At 38.3% G+C, this 20,144-nt stretch overlaps 1 long non-coding RNA gene across 2 annotated transcripts in view; it reads left to right on the top strand.

The window, feature by feature from the left end:
* The first annotated feature begins 7 nt into the window (after nucleotides 1-7).
* Nucleotides 8-20,144, top strand: part of LOC148125424 (uncharacterized) — a 36,205-nt gene continuing 16,068 nt past the window's right edge. The window contains exons 1-2 of one of the 2 annotated variants that reach the window (XR_015744105.1): nucleotides 8-308; nucleotides 1,275-1,340. This is a non-coding gene — a long non-coding RNA (uncharacterized LOC148125424). Of the gene's footprint in view, nucleotides 309-1,266; nucleotides 1,341-20,144 lie in introns of both variants that reach the window. The other variant, XR_015744106.1, reaches the window with a different exon arrangement.

Here is a 20,144-nt window from a genome sequence, read left to right as displayed (position 1 = left end):
TCGCGCAGCGCCGAAAGCGGACGCTTCCCTAACAGAAGTCGTGGCTGCTCCTGAGTCCCAGCGCCGCCGGGCAGTGTTGCTTTCCCAACGCCGCCGCGCTTTTCGGGATCTGTTTCGGCGCGAGGACGACTCTGTTCCCCGATCAAACCCTTGTGCGCCTTGTGGCCTTCCATGAGCCGCGCGGATAACGACGGATAGCTCGCTCCCAATGCGAGAAATAAATACCGATAAATCTGGGCCACACATCGGTGTTGCCTCCCCTTTTGTAAAGACATGTAGCAATGCTGGTGAAGTTTAAATGCAAGTTAGTAGGTAGGGTTTTTTTAAATACTTTTTTAAAATACCGTATCAGATATCCTGGCTATTTATTTATATATAAATATGCATTCTAAGAACTCTTATGGTAAGCCTTTAATAGTCAATTTTAGCAGAGAGATAGAAAAATAAACTGTTGTATAGTCTTTGTACTATAAAATGTGTCAGGAAATAGAACTGCAAGAGTGCCAACAAATGTATTTCATGTCTTTACTAATTTGTAAAATCATTGTATGCCTACAAACAGAATGAAATCTGAACAGTCCTGCCACATTTATTTTGTAGAATAGAAGGTCCATTCATTCAAACTGTTTGCCCATAATTCATTTAATTGTCCCTTGGTCTTGACTCACATAACAAGCGTACTATGAAGTACACTGGGCAGATTTACATACAATAGTAGCCTAATTTCTTTTGGCTAATATACAGTACAGAATTTTGGGGAAGCCAATATGGCTTCATTGATTTTTTTTCTAAGATGTGTAAATCCAGTGTACTATGGTTTAATATGCTGTGATCAAGCAAGCCATGACTTGTTACCATAAAGTTTGATATCCACTAACACACTAACTGAAAAAAAGTGCTAGAAATCATATATTGAATCTGCTCCACAGGAACAAAATGGAGAAAGATCCCAATTGATCTCTATAACCAGTTAAATCAATTAATTGACCAAATAAGAACTGCAAGTACAATAAAACCTCAATGTGACTCTGTGAGTCAGCCCTGTGACTCTGATTTAGCAGTGACTGTCCACATTTCCTCTGGAAAGAAGTACTCCAAAAGAAGTTACATGTAAAAGTTAAGATAGTTATGTTAATTTATATAGTGTATAGTGACATCATTTTAGTGTTATGGAAACCTTTCTGGAAGCCTTAAATTTGAACTTACTCAAAAGAGATATTTGATAAAACCTAGTAATTTGATAATGTTTATTCTCTTTCTCTTGAGTTCTACAGACAGCTCTAAATGCTTTTATGCAACAATTGATATTAAAATACAGAAACATCAACTTGACAACAAAGGTACGTCTTGTTAAGACTATGGTTTTCTCAGTTGAAACATATGATAAGTGCACTATCAGAAAGACTAAATAAATTAAAATGATGCTTTTGAATAATTATGCTGGAAAATATATACGGTATTTAAAGACACATAGAAATACATGAACAGCAAACAATTTAATTCTAGACAAACCAGACTGCTCATTGGAAGCACTAATTTTTAATACATAATGTAAAGGCAAAAATAAGAGGAAAAGATCCCTAGAAATAGCAGATAGATGACAGAAGTCAAGATTGGATCTGGTTTTTGAGGAGACAGATCAGTCAGTTTTGTTCTAAAGATTTTTGCAAAGCTTGATGCTTTTCTAGTTTCAGTTTATTATCTACATAAGGTTGCTAAATACATTAGGGGAGTCTTCTGCCAGCACCAGCCCTTTAAAGTAGGTAAGGAACAGCAGAGATGCTATTTATGGTTGCAGGGTGGAATAACAGAATCTTGAAAACCTGTCATTTCTGTATGCTCTGTTGTCTGTCAAACAATCAAGGTGATGTTATTTGAGCTTTTTTCTCACACTTTCCTCTTTCTGAAACCTAGTAATTTTTTCTAAAAGTACACACACGTGTGCGCACACACAAATGCGCACACACACGCACACGCACACACACACACAATGGTTCAGTCAATCCTTCACCATTCCCAAGGCCAAGGGAACATTTCTTCACAGTCATCATGGCATCATCAACATGCCAGTTATACAGTATATCCCCAGCCTGACTGATCAAATGATCCTTTTCTGGTGATTGAAACTTGTTAAGGCTCAGATGGGCAAGAGTGGTGGATTCAAAGGCCCTCCATTTCCAGGGGTTTTCAAACTTATTGAGGAGGTTGCGAAATTCATATTTTACTTAACACTAACAAGGGCATCTGGTAGTTGATAAGTATGACTCATCCACTTACTGACTCATTTATCAAATGTTCCTGGAAAGATTAATGGGTGTTTATGAAAATTATGTCATTTCTAGAAGATTAACCTTTGGTTGAAGAACAAATAAACTTACAATATTACCCTGGCACATGTTTTGATCTGCTTTTTCTTTAAGGATAGACTATTGAAGCCAAGATTATCCAGAGCTTATTCTTGTGAACAAAACCCACATAAAAATGTGAAACAGGTTACTATAAATATGATTAAAAGACATGCTAATTCATTAAAAAAACCTTACTTTTGTTCCGTAACCTAGTCAATCAGCAGTTTTCCAGGCCTTTCTTATTGCCGGATATAAAGTCATATTTGTGTGAAACTCCATTTCCTCACATCTAATTGCTTTCTTCTCTTTGTAGACATGCCCCACTACCACTGGAACTTCAGTGAATATTAAAGTTGCCATTCTGCAATTTGTAAACCAAAATATTTATTTCTAAAGCAGAGAGTTGACCATGTTCTGGAAACACTAAAAATCCTTTTCAAAGAAAAGGAGATATGGTGAAGTAGTGGTTGATCTGCTGACATACTACCTCATTGTTTAGTTATAATAATAGTTATATAATCATACACTATAAAGTTCCTTTCAAATGCCACATACAAGTAGTCTTTGACATACAATAGTTCATTTAGTGACCATTCAAAGTTAGCAATGGCACTGAAAAGGTGACTTACAAACGTTTTTACCCTTATGACCATTGCAGCAGTACTTGGATTCAAATGTTTTTACTACCGGTTCTGTGGGCATGGCTTGTTAGGCATGGCATGGCTTGTTGGCTGTAGCATGGGAAGGATACTGTAAAATCCCCATTTCCACCCCACTCCAGGGGAAGGATACTGTAAAATCCGCATTCCCTCTCCACCCCACTAACCAGCTTTCCAGCTCTGTTCTCCTGTGCAGGCCAACAAAAGAAGACACAGCCGATCAGCTGGGACTTAGGAGGCAGAGAATAGATGGGGGCAGGTCAGTCAGAGGTGGTATTTGCCGGTTCTCTGAACTACTCAAAATTTCCACTACTGGTTCTCCAGAAACAGTCAGAACATGCTGAATACCACCTCTGCATTGCAGCATTCCCTAGGGCCACATGAGCAAAATTCAAACGCTTGGTAACGCTCATATTTATGATGGTTGCAGTGTCCCAAGATCTTGTAATCACCTTTTGTGACCTTCTGACAAGTGAAGTCAATAAGGAAGCCAAATTCAGTTAACAACTGTGTTATTAACTTAACAACTACAGTGATTTATTTAACAACTGTGGCAAGAAATGTCATAAAATGGGGCAAAACTCACTTTAAAATGTCTCGCTTAGCAACATAACTTCTGGGCCCAATTGTGATCGTAAGTCAAGGACTACCTATATTCACTAGCACAAGAAGAAACCAGCATGGCTGCACAAAGATCTCTGGCAAATTGAAAGAAAAAAAGGACAAGTCCAAAAAATGGAAAGAAGGACATACAACTAAGGCAGAATATCAGCAGATAGCCAGAATCTGGAAAGACAAAGTCAGGATATCAAAGGCTCAGAACGAACAAAGACTTGCAACAAAAGTCAAAGATAATAAAAAAAGTTCCTTCCAACATATAAATAACAAGAAAAAAATCAAGGAAACAGTCGGTCCACTAAAGAGAGAAGATGGCAAGGAAGTAACAGGCAACAGAGAGAAAGCAGAACTGCTTAACTCATTCTTTGCATCTGTCTTCATGCAAAAAGAAACTATAGCTCAACCCACCAAAAACATAACAGGCCAGAAATAAAAATTAAAATAAGCACAAAAAATAGTAAGAGAACATCTGTCTGATCTTGATGAACACAAATCACCAGGGCTTGATAGATTACACCCCAGAGTTTTAAAGGAGCTAGCAGAGGTCATCTCAGAACCACTGTACCCATATCTTTCAAAAATCCTGAAGTACCAGTGAACTACCAGAGGACTGGAAAAGAGCTGATGTGGTTCCCATCTTCAAAAAAGGAAAATAAACAGACCCAGGAAACTACAGACCAATCAGCCTAATATCAATACCCGGGAAGATACTGGAAAAGATAATAAAAAAACAGATCTGCCAACATCTAGAAACAAGTAAAGTAATAACTAGCAGTCAGCATGGGTTTGTTAAGAACAGATCATGCCAAACCAATCTTATTTCATTCTTCAACCCAGTGACTAAATTAGTAGACCAGCAAAATACCGTGGACGTAATATATTTAGATTTCAGTAAGGCATTCAACAATGTAGACCACAACCTTCTTCTTAATAAGCTAGAAAAAAGTGGAATAGATAGCACCACCCCGAGATAGACTCGCAACTGGCTGACAAACCATACTCAACGAGTAGTCCTTAATGGGTCTAAGTCTACGTGGAAGGAAGGAAGCAGTGGGGTGCCATAATGTTCTGCCTTAGGCGCAGTACTCTTCAATATCTTAATTAACGACTTAGAGGAATAGAAGGGGAACTATGGCCAAATCAAATAAGACAGTATAAACAATGGGTTTAGATGTAGCTACAGCTCTTTGTCTTAACCTAACCTTATCTGTGATTTGTATTTTAATGGTACACCAAATAGAGCTATCAAATTTCAGCTGCACAGATCAAGACAACCCATAGATAACAGAAAAGAGAAACAGAACATTCCATGCTTTCATTAATGGCATACCTGCCTTCTAGAGCACCATATCCCATAAAGCCTGGCTGGCCCTAGTGTGTTCCTTTAAAAAAGGACTTGTTCTGGATGTAAAAGTCAGGCAGTCAATGAGCCTGAGATGGGAGTGGTGTTGGTGTGATGACCCAGAGTGCAACACAAATGTAACAAAATCCAAAACGTAAATAAATGTCCTTTAATGCCTCCAGTTTGGTCCCCCTGTTCAATAATACTCAGTTGGAGATAAAACGTACTCAAAAATAGTCTTCAAAAGAAAGCAATACAGTCCAAATTTAATGAGCAGATAGAGGTGAAATAAAAAACCAAACCAACTTCAGTGATGAAATTTCCACAACGGAACAAGAGAAGCATTTACCAAATTCAAGGAGATATCAAGGCACATGCTGTTGGAAGGACGCCAACCAAGATAACTTCAGACCAAAATAAAACACACTTTGTTTCCAGCATTTGCCAGTACGCAGGTCCAGACTTATGCAGTTCTCACACCTGCATCCCATGAAGAGGATCAAGGCCCTCTCCTCCTGAGGAGACTACGTTTCTCCCTTATCCTCTCCTCTCTGCATGCCCTAGAATGGATAGGGGATGGGCCTGGGTCCTCCTCTGACTGCTCAGCCAGCCTCTGCCCTTCCCCAGCCTCCTCCACAATCTCCAGAGCCACACTTCCACTCCCTGTTGGCTGTTTCTCCTATCCCTTAGAGTCAGTCTCCACCAGGGGCATGACACTTGGCTACCACTATTTGTATATGTAATTTTACTGTTCTTGATTCTTATTGAATTTTTAATATTGTTAGCTGCCCAGAGACACTGTTGTAAGATGAATGATCATATAAAAGGAATGAAGGAAATAATTAATTAATATCCACTTGGGGTTAGAAGACTTCAAAGGTCCCTTCTGTTCTGATTCTGATTCTTATTTGCGGTCTGGATCTGGTAGATTTTACACTAAGTTCAATTCTTGTATTGTATGTGAATTTACAGTTTGTTCAGGAGACCATGATTCAATATTTTATGTTGGCTCAGTTATAGGTAACATCAAACTTACTCTGCATATCAAATCCACAAAGCGTTAGGTATAATTTTCTGTAATAATTTACTATAGAAAAGAGGAATTCTCCGAAGTTGCTAATGTTACTTTATTTGCCAGACACATCTACCAACTGTCATACTTTCAGAGACAGAAGACTTGCCTGCTAAAACCTGGAAAATTGTGTGCAACATCTCCACCTGCTGGCATCTCCAATTTAAAAACAATTGTACTGAGCTTTTATCATGATTCCTTAAAAAGATCTTACCTAAGAAGTACATCGAATATAACTTACTTCATGTAAGATGTTATTTATGGGAGAAACTTAAGAACTGTATCACTGATAAATGCTTGTTGTTACATATATAAACTCTATACTAATACAAAACTGTAACTTACTTACAAATCTGCTGGACAATTCTTCAATCATAAGTGCCAAGGGGCTGAAACAAGAGTTCATCTTAGTCCCTCCCTCTCTTGCTTATTATTTGTACAAAAATTAAGCATTTATAAAATTAAGCATTATAAATTAAGCATTTATAAAATCTAGATCTACACAATTAATGGGGAACTAACTTGTTCTATTTTATGCAGATTATGATGCTTTTGGATACTAACACAGCTTAGTTTTATGAGGGCCTTAAAGATTTAACAAACAGCAGTTTGTTATCAGCCATCAAGGAAGCAAAGTCTTATATATTTTCCAACGTCACCAAGTCTTATAAGCAGCGAATAGACAATCAGACCACCGAACAAGATAATTAGTTGAAATGCATAAATGCTGTTTCTTCCGTTTGCCAGAAGGAAAACAGTTCAAGTTAATTAGGCCTCTTCTGTATCCCTAAGAGTACAACAGCAATTCAAATGTTTTATCAGAGATTGGAAAATAATTTTATCTCTGCTGCTATTAAATTATTTATTAAAAAGCTAGCCATACATTTTTATAACGGGCAGATGTATAGGGAAACAGTTCTACACTTAAAAAATTCAAGGAAGTGAGGGTTGGGTGCTATGGAGTCTGTGCTACTGTGGGGGAAAAGGGAAGACTGGAAGGCAAACTCCCTCAAGAGCGAGTTATCCTAGCCTTGAAGTATTTTGTTTTTTAAAACATGTTTTGTGTGTTGAGAATCTAGACAGAAGAGCGTGTAGGTCACCACTTCAACTGCCCAAAGATAATATGCTAGATAAAATGAAAAGAGGAATATTGCTAGGCTAGTGCCAAGCTTGATGGATTCCAGTTCTTTGGACATCATTATATAATTAGAACATAAAACATAAAATATCAGAATTAGACGGGACCTTGGATCACTTCTAGTCCAACTTCTGCTCAAGCAGAAGGCCATATATATCATTACAATCAGGTTAGGGTCTCTTTTTAAAAGCCTCCAGTGAAGGAGCACCACCAACTGAAGGCAAGCTGTTCCACTGGTTGATGGTTCTCACTGTCAGGAAATTTCTCCTTAGTTCTAGGTTTGGATCTCTCTTTGATTAGTTTCTATCTGTTGTTTCTTGTCTTGTTTCCAGTGCTTTGGAACTGCAATCATCTCTATGGGTCCTTCTTTTTACTAAACTACCCATTCCAATTCCTGCAACCATTCATGTTTTAGTTTCCAGATCCCTAATCATCTTTGCTGCTTTTCTTTGCACTTTTTTTTGGAAGTCTCAACATTCTTTTTATGATGTGGTGACCAAAACTGGATGCATTATTCCAGGTGTGATCTTACTAAGACATTGTAAAGTGGTATTAGTGCTTCACATGATCTTGATTCTATCCCTCTGTTGATGCATCATAGGATTGCATTGTCGTGGCTGCTGCTGCACACTGCTAGCTCATATTTAAATCCAAATTTAAAGATCACTCTCACAATTACTATTGAGCCAGGTTTCACCTAATCTGTACCTGTACTTTTGGTTTTTCTTTCCTAGTGTACGACTTTATTTTTCTCTACAGTTAATTTTATTTTGTAGGGTTAATTCAGTGTTCGAGTCTGTCAAAATTGATCTGGATCTTAAACTTACCTTCTGGGGTGTTGGCTATTGCTGCCAGTTTAGTGTCATCAGCAAATTTGATGAGTCCTCCTTCCATCCCATCATCTGAATCATTTATGAAGATATTTACTAGTACCCCACTTGTACCCTTGGGGTATCTTGCTGTTACTTTCCTCCATGTAGATGTAGTTCCATTAGGGGCCACACATTGAGTGCAGTTTGTCAGCTAGTTTTGCTTCAATAATGTTAAAATGTTTTAAATGTTCTGAGCAAAATACAGAAATAAATATGAGATTTACTGAAAAATTCTAGGTGTAAAATGTTTTTAATTTATACAAAATAACATTTGTCATAATAATGTTTTAACATAAACTGCAAAAGAAACAAGATGTTGACAAAAAAGATAGTTGAAATTTAGAGAAAAAAAATTGACAATAAGTCAGTATCACTTATTGATATCTAACTTCACAAATATACCCTAGACTTTTTAAAAATACTCATTTGTGTTTTTTTCCCTTCCAAGGAGTATGTTTTGTGTAATCTAAAAAAATTGTCAAAGCATAGAATAAAGGAAGATAATATGTTAAGGATGTCATGTAGATACATCATGAAAAAAGAGTGAATAAAGTATTGCCAATGTTGAGTAACTCATTGGGAAAATACTCCAACTCTTTAGTGCAAGCTAAAGCTGAAATTCAGACCATCATACAAGGAGATAAATTTTGCTGAGATCAGTAGAATTTAATTTTAAAATACAATGTTCTAAAATGTTAAAAATAAATGTGCATAAGATCAGACTTTTCACTGCACAGAGTGAAATATTTCTGTATATTCCAATAAGTCCAGGGGATAAATAGGCAGCCTTTAACTTAAGATCATTCAGTCAGAGACCATTCCAAATCATGACATTACTGAATTAATGGTGGTTTTGAGCAGTCCTGAGAGTTCTGGCTGTCCCGATAGTCCTGCCATTACATGATCACGATTTTGGTGGTTACTGGTTGTCTTCCCCAGAAAGTCAAAAGCTGGCAGGGAAAGGCAGTTGATCGGGTAAGTTTCCTCCTTCAGCTCTTCTGTGGTCACACTGCACCATCCACTTCCTGTACCCATGCACCTTCCCTGACCCACAGGGCTCCTCTCATTCAACACACTGTACCAGTGGTGGGATTCAAAATTTACCACTATTGGTTATGTGGGCGTGGCTAAGTGGCCATGTGACTGGGTGAGCATGGCAAACTCAATGTCACCCACGGCAAGGGTGGGGTAGTCCAATGGCGTCCATTTTACTCTGTGAATTCATGTAGAGCTAACCCTAACCCTAAGTGGATTTTTCTCAAATGGGTTTTTCCCATGTATTACAAAAGGTATGCACTCTTCTAATCATAACGATGGGATCCAAATCCATTGGTGATGGGTTATAAAACATCTGCAAGAAAATAACCAGACTCAGAGAGCACTAAGGACCCCTCATTTCAACCCTGAGCTACAAATTATTTCAGTGGAAACTTATTCTCTAGGCCATTTCAGAGATTTTTCTCAGTCTAGCAGAAAGACTATTGTTGTACAAAAAAGCAAAATTCCTTGAAACACTCACTTTGATGGATTATTTTTTTTTTTGTATTCCTCTACCTTTTCAGAGTCCTGCCCTCCCAGGTATCCTTTACTTCCCAACTTCTTGTTAATAATTAATAAACCAAGCTGAGCCAGAGTCACTGCTCTGCAGTTGTTTCCTGATGGGTTCTGCTTACCTCAGCAAGGCTTGGCAACAGGCAAATGACTCATCAGAGAAGTGAGAAATGGTTGCCAGGCAACTCAGCAGCCTGGATGAGAGGCTTGCTCCATGTCATAAAGCTGACATGCTTGACAGGTCTCTAGATTTTAAACATGCAATAATTTTATAAGGCAGCAGAGACTGGAGAGTGAGTATTATTCACAGTGAAGGAAACGTTGGTAGGCAATGATACCGTACAAGATAAAATTTTGTAGAGAGTGTAGAGTGTCTAGATAACTGACAAAAATGAGAAAGAAGAGATGAGACACAAAGCTAGAGAAAAGAAAATATAGATGAAATAAAAAAGGCTATGAAAACCAATAATCATTTCACAAATCAGTGCTATGAGTCTTTTCTTAGAAATAAGTACCACAGACATTAAAATCCACTCACAAAATAATCAGGCTGAAAGTCCTGCCTTGTCTTTCCCTTGTTAGTGTCATTACGTCACTTGTCTGATGAAGTTTTTATAAAACAACATAAATACAGTATGTGTGTTCCCACTAATCATAAAAAAATGGCCTGTCCTTGCTGGAGACAATGCTATTCTGTTGTTTTGCTGTGCAATTAGAATGTGTGGTTAGAAGAAATCTTTAAAAAAAAAAGATAAAAAAGATTCTTAAGATGCTTTAAATTTAAACAGCTGAAATTACCATTTAGATAATTATAGATGTCATCTGAGGCAGAACTAATGGAAGTGATGCACAAAAGGATCCCATCCTAGGTGGCTGCTTCACTGAACTGTGTAATGAGTGATTCAATGGGAGCAAGTTGCTTTATGGAGAAACATACTATATTAACAGACCCTCAAACAGGGGAATAAGTGTTTTCCTCTAAGAGAAGACAGATGCAAAAAAGGTGAGAAGTACGTTCACTTTTCTTGTTTTCCTAAATTCCTGTTCAACAGCTGAACAGCCACCTTGATTCTTCTTTTATTTCGGATAACATCCACCCAAACCCTTCTTATTATACTAAAACATCTTTTTAAAACATTAATTGGTAGAGCAGGGGTGTCAAACTCAAGGACTATGGGCTGGATCTGGCCTGCAGGGTGATGAGATCTGGTCCGCGTGGCTTCCCTGGGAACAGAACTGGCTTGTGGTGCCTCTGCCAGCGAAAACAAAGCTCAGGGAGCTGTTATTGCTGGCAGAGGGCTGCAGGAGGCTGCCATGGCTGAAAATGGAGCCTCAACAAATGACGCTGAGTTGACCATGCCCCTGACCACACCCCGTGGCCAATCCCCTGACGTCAAACACAACCCTGATGCAGCCCTCAATGAAATCGAGTTTGACACCCCTGTGGTAGAGGGAGATCTGACTTTCAGGATTGCTTACCAAATTGAAAAGCAGGATTATGAGGATTAACATCATTTCAACACTGACATCATTACACAAATTATATAAATCATTGTAGAGTTTGTTGCATCAAGCTCCAATAAATTGAGGTTTAACTTTGTATTCATCACCAGACTGATCTCATGCTGTGTATTAGGGTTCCTATCACCATCCCTATAGACTCAAGCTACCAGTTTATGTGTTGCTCTTTAGTCATCATCCTCTGCTTCCATTTCCTGTATAGCTTCTTTGTGTTTCTCTGCCTGTCAGTAAGCTTGTTATTAACTCATACAGGCCTCTTGAAGCTTTACTCATATTTTTCTTCTTGTAGGGATTGCATACTCCTATATTTTCATTATCTCATTTTTCAAGGTCTCCCTTCTGTCTTTGACAAGTTTATCCTATAGGAACTTCAAACATGTTGTACTGTCCACCTTTCACTCGAATTCATTAAAATCTACCTCCCTGAAGTCCAAAATTTCTGATTTCTCTTAGGTTTTTGACCTCCAGTTACACTGAATTTCATAATAAAGTGGGTGTTTTCTCCTGAGATGCCTCAATTGAAACAATCAATTGAGCAATTAGATCCAGTGTAACTGATGTCCTTGTTTTTTCTTCAATCTGAAAAATCAAATTGTCAGCCATTTTTTTAAAAAAACTGTTCAGCTTTCCATTCTTAGCTGGTTAGTTATTCAGCAGATATCAGGGTAGTTGAAGTTTCCAATTATTCTATAGCTCATCCATTCAAGATGTACATACAGTACAGCTATAAAAATAAACATGACTTTTGTTACTATGTATTCCAAAATGTTCAGCACATTTCTTTTATTATCCTTTAACTCTTTTAGCTAAAAACCCACATTGAGCCTCATGAATAAATAAATGATTGAACAATGTTTTTCAACTGCTCAGCCAAGTTAAGGTATTGTTCAATATTCAGTGTTGACTGAAGTATTTCATGTTGAAGTCAAATCTTGTCTCTCCTAGTATTAATGTTAAGATGTGATTTTACTGGGGAATTTTACTCTATTTATGGTCTGCTAAAAGGGGAATCCTCTAAAATCAGGTTTTATTATACTATGCTTTATTATATAGTAATATACTTAAAAATTAAATCTTTTGAACTCTTATTTTTGTTAATGTGCATTCTTTCTGTCTATGAGCCCCAATTTTCTCTTTGGTCAATTTATCCTGTCCCCCCCCCGCACCTTTTACCTTTTATTTCATTCATCTAAGGCTGGAGATGGGCTCTTAGATGGTGCTATACTTAAACGGAGTGATGGATCTCTCACAACATTTGTAGAGAAAGCATTTCACCAACAATGAAGTCTGCTGACATAAAGTTCTTGGCTTTTTATCATTTACTATAGATCCCCAAAGTAATCCTCCCATTCCATCTACATTAAGTATATTAATCTCAGTGAAGATTTCAAAAACTGCAGACAAATGCATATAAATACATACGGGGAAATTCATGAACTATGAATGTGTGTTTGTGTCCTGCCTGTTAATATTTCTTTTCATTTTTTTCTGTTTATGGATTCTTGGGAGTGCTGGAAGGCTGTTATCCGCTGTGAGTGGTATTTTTGACTGGTTTTCTTTTGATGTTGATCTGATGATGTTCCATTTGCTTAAGTTCTATCTGATATAGGCTGAGCTGTGATTTGTTGAAGACATTCTCAAGTTCTGGGCTTGAGCAATAGGCTAAATGCTTTTGAGAATCATGTAGGAATGACAATAAGGAGGGGGAAAGCAGATTTGAAAGCATGCCTGGTAATGCCAATTGATTCTAAATATAACAAAGTGGAATACAAATTATTGAGATGCAAAATTATTGATTAATGAGTACTGGGGAGCAGTACAAGAATCATTTATCTGAATTAGACAATTTGCATGACTTGTAGCACAATCAGTGAAAAGAAAGAACTCACATTGCTTTAAAAATATGCCGTATTATCCTGCAAAGGTATTAATCAACATAGTGTAATAGTCTTTGCAAAACATTAGTTTTTAATACAAGAGATTTGTACCTTGTTGTAACAAGTACATCTAGCCAATTTGCCTCCATTTCCATAAACTGAAATGTCACTATAAGTTATTCTTCCAGGTTGCATTGCTAATAAAATCTGCTTGTACTCTTTCTCCCTTTTGTCACCCTCAAAATACATTGATGGAAAGGGGCAATTGTTCTTCTCTATGTTTTGATGAGGGAAACTATTTCATCTAATAACTTTTTGATATTTTTGAATGAAGGCTAGAGCTTTCCATAGGGTGGAAGTGTAGAATGAAGTCCCACAATTGAGACTGAGGGTAATGAATACCGAGGGCAATGGCAGTGGTATTTGCTTCTGGGATTCAGAGTACAGCCTGCAAGTGAGGCTGAGGGTAATATGGTCGCAATGAAAGGCTAAGAGAAGAGACCTGCAAGGGCTGCGGAGGCCAAGTGGCCATGCTGCAACTCTGACAACAGGGTCTGGAGACCATGGCTGGCAAGTGGAGAATGTTGGAATTGGTGGCTGGTGATCGAAGCCTCTGCAATAGGGCCAGTGACCCTTGCAAGGGGACTATAAGTCAGCAGACAGCGCAAGACTATGGCCAGAGCTCAGTGGTCCTTGGGAAAGATTTGGTAAGACCTAAAACCAAAGCCGTAGTGGTTGGCTTGAAGCCATGGCAAATGCCCAGTGGCTTTCATGAGAGACTCGGAAAGAAATTGAAAGCAGTGTGACCACCTGAAGTGAAATGGAGGGGACAGTGGTGCTTATGCTAGAGGAGGACTAAGGATCCAGAATCATTTGAAGTCTGTTCTAAATGTAAAGACCTGGGAGTAGCTAGTGTGTGGTGTTGGATGTTTGGTGTTCTTCATCCAGAATGAGAGTCGGATATGAGGGGGTGAGTCTGGCTGGCTGGTGAGAGGGACCAGCTTAGGAGGGAGTAAGTTCTGTGTGGGGAGGGGGAACAGAGAAGCGGGAGACATCTCTCCAGGATATTTAAAGGAGTGAATGAGAAACATTGAAGTGGGATGGTGGAGCCCTCTGTCCCAAGAGGAGGGAGATCAGTTTGGGAGGGGAAAGATCCCCTTGAGGATCTAGGGCAGGACAACACATTAAACTGGTGATAGTCATGGGTTGCTACAGGAACCAGAGGGCAAGCCATTACAGGGAAAGATACTCTGAATGTGTAGTACCGATGGCATGTTCTGAGACCTGGCTGCTTCTGGAAAGGATTGTTCCTCTCTTGGAGATGTGCACAGCCAAATTAGGGTTTGGCACGGAGACCCTAGGGCCGGGGGTGGCAGTGGTAATCCAAGAACCCCTTCTGGCCTTCATGGACCTAACTCCCCACGTTTCTGCTTGTGAGATCCTGTTTCTGAAGCTGCACTCACTGGATCAATTGGTGCTGCTGTATCAGCCTCTCTGTTATGTGTCAACTCCCTGCCTGAACTACTGGAAGCCATCTCACAGTTGGCAGTGGAGTGCCCAAGGCTCATGGTCCAGGGAGACTTCAACCAGCCATACCTGGGTTTGATCTTGGAAGTAGCCCAGGAGTTTATGGCCACCATGGTGGCTATGGTCTATCCCAGATCATCTCAGATTTAACTTGGGACAGTGATCACTTGCCAGATAGGAACTTCTTGGAGCAACGGCAACATGATCTGGGACAGGGATCTGTCAGCTCATGTTAGGTATCCCTGAGATTCTCTTTTGCCCCCCCCCCCTTCACAGGGAGGCCAGACCTATTCAAGTGATCCATCCTCAATGACTGATCAACTCAAATGGGTTCGAGAGAGAATGGGGGCTATTCCAGGGGCTTTGGTGCATGATGCTGCCAAAGCTCTGGTTATGTCCTGGAACCAAGGGACAGTTGAGACTGTCCTGAGGCCAAGATCATGCCTGTGCAGCCTCTCTTGATCCATTGTTCCCAACATTCCCTGTGGTTAACAATCTACAGGTTTTTAAAAGGGCTAAGGGATGCCTAGAGCGCTGTTGGGAGGAAATTTGGGAGGGGTGAATCTGATTGGTTATGTCGTAGAGCTGCTATTAATGCCTACCTCATGGTGGTAAAAGAAACACCAAATGCAAGAAGCATTTTAAGAAGAGATAATGTCAAGTAGAAAATTCAGATGGAGGAAAAAATTGATTCATAAAGGTTTGAAGCGGTTTCCACAGCTGAGCTCAGCTGAAGAAAGGATATGCTGTACATAGTGTGGAAAAGTTCAGAAGAATTGAAAGCAAAGAGCCAGTGACCATATGACACACCGTAAGAAGGCCATTCATATGATGGCTCGAATCGCATGGATGCTTATTTGGTTGATTTGAAACAACCAACAATGGAGAGCAATATTCAATTGGGTTTCAGATTCTTGATTTTCAATCCATGCCCCCAACCCTGTTCCTGAGCCACAGCTGGAGCTGCACTTGAAACCCAGCTGAGCACATTCAGAGAGAGAACCCCTATGTTCAACTAGATTTGGGGGATATAAGCAGGGGTGGGATTCTACCAGTTCACACCTATTCGCTAGAACTGGTTGTTAACATTCTAAGCAGTTCGGAGAACCAGTTGTTAGAAGAAATTACTGGCCTAATCCTGTAAGGAAGGCAGGAAGGAAACATTCTGGTGTTGTTTACAGAAACTGCCTCTCTGTTAACCCTTATTACATTCTTGGCAGGACTAGACTTCCTGTCTCAGGAACTTCTCTGGAGTATTTTTCTCCTCCTTTGCTGGTACTTGTGTGGAGTGACCATTCAAAGTTACAATGGCACTGAAAAAAAATGACATGATCATTTTTCACACTTAAGACTATTGCAACATCCCCACAGTCATGAGAGGCTAGGCGAGGAGATGCATGCTCGATGTGAGTGATATTAAGTTGGCCATGCTCAGCCAATAACATGACCACCAAGCCATATCCACCCAGTCACATGACCACCAAGCCACACCCACCAAGCCACGCCCACAGAACCAACCATACTGCCACATGCCTGACACCAATGCAAAGCCTTTCTCTGTTCTTTTCTTCCTTATACCACCAAATTCCACATCTCCTATCGGTAAGATAAAAGGACCCATCCTGCCCAACATAAACAATAGGTGAACAACTCCTACTCTGGCCAGTGATGCTTTTGATACCACTTAGCACCTATCAAGCTGATTCAATGGTCTGTCTAGCCGCCTGCTCCCATCCTGGAGTGGCACTTAAGAGATTCCTTGAAACATAGAATGAATGAATCATTTAGAGATTCCTTGAAACATACTTGACCAAGGTTGTCTGAATTTTTATGCATGACATTCTTTACATGCAACCAATCATGGATAAAGATTTGCCTGAAACGCTGGGGTACAGCCAGTATCTCTTTATAAAGCTATTTCCCATTAAGTTTAATATTCTATAGGATCAAAGGAATTCAGTCTTCGTACCAATACAGGTACTCCTTGACTTACAACCACAATTGAGCCCAAAATTCTCTATACTATTCATGCTGTTTTGTATTTGTTATGGATTGCACCAGTAGATGCTAAACCAATTTTGTTGTATACATGATGTACAATGACAATAAAGGCTATTATTATGGCTATTATTATTAACATTTCTGCTGCTCAGTGAAACATTTGTTGAGTTTTGCCCTATTTTACAAACTGTCTTGCCATAGTTGTTAAGTGAATCACTGCAGATGTTAAGTAACACAGTTCTTAAGTGAATCTGGCTTCCCCTCTAACTTTGTTTGTCAGAAGCCCACAACATAACAGTGATCATATGGCCCAGGGACACAGCAAACGTCATAAATATGAGTCAGTTGCCAAGCATCTAAATTTTGATCATGTGACCATGGGGATGCTCCAACAGTCTTAAGTGTGAAAAATAGTCATAAATCACTATATCTATGCCTTTGTAACTTCGAACGTCACTAAATGAAATGTAAGTCAAGGGCTAACTGTATCAACAGATCCAGATGGTAGCAGATATACTGTACATATTATAAAACTTAATAGTTAACAACTTCCTCATTTTGAGCATGACTCCACTATTTCTACCCTTTTGTGAAGTTTTCCTGGTAATACGAAAAAATAGTTTGTGATGATTGCTTTTTTCCCCGATTTTCTAATTCTCCAGGCTAGACAGAGCCTTGAATTTTTTGGGGTGACTGCCTACCTGCCTTCTATCCACGTTCATTCTGCGTTTAGTTTTTCTGTGGGTTAGTGAACTCCAGCTCGTTTCTGCCATATATTGTACTGCAAGAATAAAGAGCTGTGTTACAGAACTGAGCTAATCCAGATAACAATCTTTTATTTTTTTTCCTTAAAATTGGTATGTTATTAATTCATTTCTACATTTTAAGAGTTCTGTACAATTATCAAAATGAAATAAACAATGTTTAATGTGAAAAGTGAAAAAAAGTAAATTAGGAAAAGTTTGAATAAAATTGAACAATTTGCTGGCTAGTACAAACTGATAACAGGACATCTGAAGGGCAGTTATCACTGCAGTATAGATAGATGAAAATGAAATAAAATTCTTATTTTAAACAAACATATTACATATATATGTCTGTGTTTGCATGTTGTGTGTGCATGTATATATATATTTATATACATATATATAGCATAATATAATACAATATTTATTTATATGTTTCTATTTTACAGACTAGACCCAGTGATAGCTGCAGATTGTAAAAACATATTTACAAATATTTTTTTAAAAAAACCATTTCATGTATACCAGCACCATAGTTAAAAAGAGCAATCCCCCAATATTAAACAGTATTTTTTATTACTTGGTCCCAGTTTTAAAGGATTTGGAGGAAAATTTACAAATATAATAAACTTTTTATGAGTGCATTATCAAACACAAAGTTAATTTCTCTATTATTCTAATAAAATGGAACTTACTGGAATTTGTGTTAATGAAACTCATGTTTTAATGTTGAAATTCTATAGCCCCTTACCTGGGTTTAGCTCAAAGAAAATGGAACCTATTTCTGAATAAACATACATAGGATTGCACCATAAGTCCTCTCTTATCAATCTTTCCAGGAAAGAATATACATGTGCGCACGCGCGTGTGTGTGTGTATGTATGTATGTATACATATACACGCACATATACACATACACATATACATATATATGGTATTCAGCTTTGTTCAGGTATTTTCCCACATCATTATAGTTGTGCTTTTAAAGTTGTAGCAACGTTTCGGCAGAATCTCATCTGCCATCATCAGGCTTCTGTATAGTGTTATAGACGAACACTATGATGATGGCAGATGAGATTCTGCCGAAACGTTGCTACAACTTTAAAAGCACAACTATAATGATGTGGGAAAATCGCTGAACAAAGCTGAATACCATACATAAAAATACCCGCGAGAACTTAAGAATATATATATATATATTTGAGGGAGATGATAAAACTTTCACTTGACTTCTTTTCTAATTTTTGTATATGTAACTGGTCACATTTTTCAGCTTCACCTGACTGCTGCAGTGCACAAAATGTTCATTCTTTTCTCCCTTTCATCTGAATGTGGTATAGCTGTATTAAATAAATTTAGTAAATGTATGAATTAAAACTTCTTTGGATCTTTGCATGCACTCCGATGTGTGTGCTATGATCAGAACTCAATTTGGCACACTGTGCACTGAGTGCATGATAAAATTTATTTGTTATAAGCACACAATTTTTTTGGCCAAATGTCAAATCTACCAATGTGAAAATGCATTGGTCAATCTATATTTTAGTACTGATAAGAATCAGCCAAAAAAATCTGCCAATAATTTAAGTAGGATATATGCCTAACTGCGTACAGGAATTTTAGACCCATTCCATTTAAATCTTATATCCCAACACAAATGGGCTAAATACACTTTAAGTATAACACATAACTAAAACCCTGCCTCCCTCCTTCATTTTTCAGGAAAAGCTGTTTCTAGAGGAGGGAAATTATGGATAAATGAGGTGTTCAGTGTTTCTCTACATGCTTTTTGAGCCTTTTGAAACATTTCTTCCCAAATGCACGGTAATCTTATCCTGCAAATGTGTAAGAGATACAATCAGAGAATGTCAGGAACCAGAGAATGAATGGCTGCAAAAATAGTAAAGTCCCCTCACTATCTGCTACTGCTCTACCAAAAAATGTTATCTCTAAAAACAAAACAGCTTAGATGGAAAATTGTATGTAAGAGAAACATATAAATCAGACCCTGAGAATGCTCTGGATGTGGATGTATTTAACATGAACCCCACGTTCAACTTACAGATAGGTGGTCACACATTCAATTTCCAATGTTACAAATAATGCCAATCTAAACTCTTAAAAGGACCTAAAAGAATTGCAGTTAAATTCTAGTACTTCAAATTGCACAAGTCTATGAAAAATATTTGCAATGTCAAATGCTTATATACAACTGCTACTAAAATTACATCAATGGATTTTAATTTTTTTAAAAAAATTGTTTTTCGTTGATCAGCTTAGTCATCATTTTAAAGAGCTTAGGGCTTGTAGAAAGTAGGAAGTGTAAAAAAGAGGGCATGTGTTTGAAGAACATAGACCATAAACTCACTCTCAATCTGTCAAGGGTGTTTTGATAGGGGTGCTCAGTGTACTGTATATGACAGCCAACACAGTTATTGGCCCCTATCTGTGTGATCTTAAGAGCAGTTGCTCCTTGATTCTCCTGATGTCTTTGGAAGATCAAGCCAACAGTTTGTATAGCGCAACCTCACTTTATCCTGTATGTTCAGAAAAAGAACACACTCCATATCAATTATGTCATCTCCTTAGACCTATCTCCCTTTTCCCAATTACTTTTGTATAGCATCACTATCTTTGGAGGCAGCCAGTGAGTAATACAATTATTATACAATACTGCTTGTCCTACACTGTGTTTTTCCTCACACGTAAAGATAATGAGTCAGGAATCATTTGATTATGCAGGAAATGGACAATAGAGAAAAGATAAACTCTTTTACTAGAATCCATCATGCACCTTAAGAAGCATTGATAGGGCACTGACTGAACTCCTGCAGCTCTGGTATCATTGTCATCACCACATTCAAACAACCTT

Source organism: Pseudonaja textilis, chromosome 6 (genome assembly GCF_049901715.1).
Source record: "Pseudonaja textilis isolate UNSWEBS1 chromosome 6, rPseTex1.2, whole genome shotgun sequence".
NCBI lineage: Eukaryota > Metazoa > Chordata > Lepidosauria > Squamata > Elapidae > Pseudonaja > Pseudonaja textilis.
Note: the sequence above shows the minus strand (reverse complement) of the source record. Positions and strands in the feature narration are given on the sequence as shown.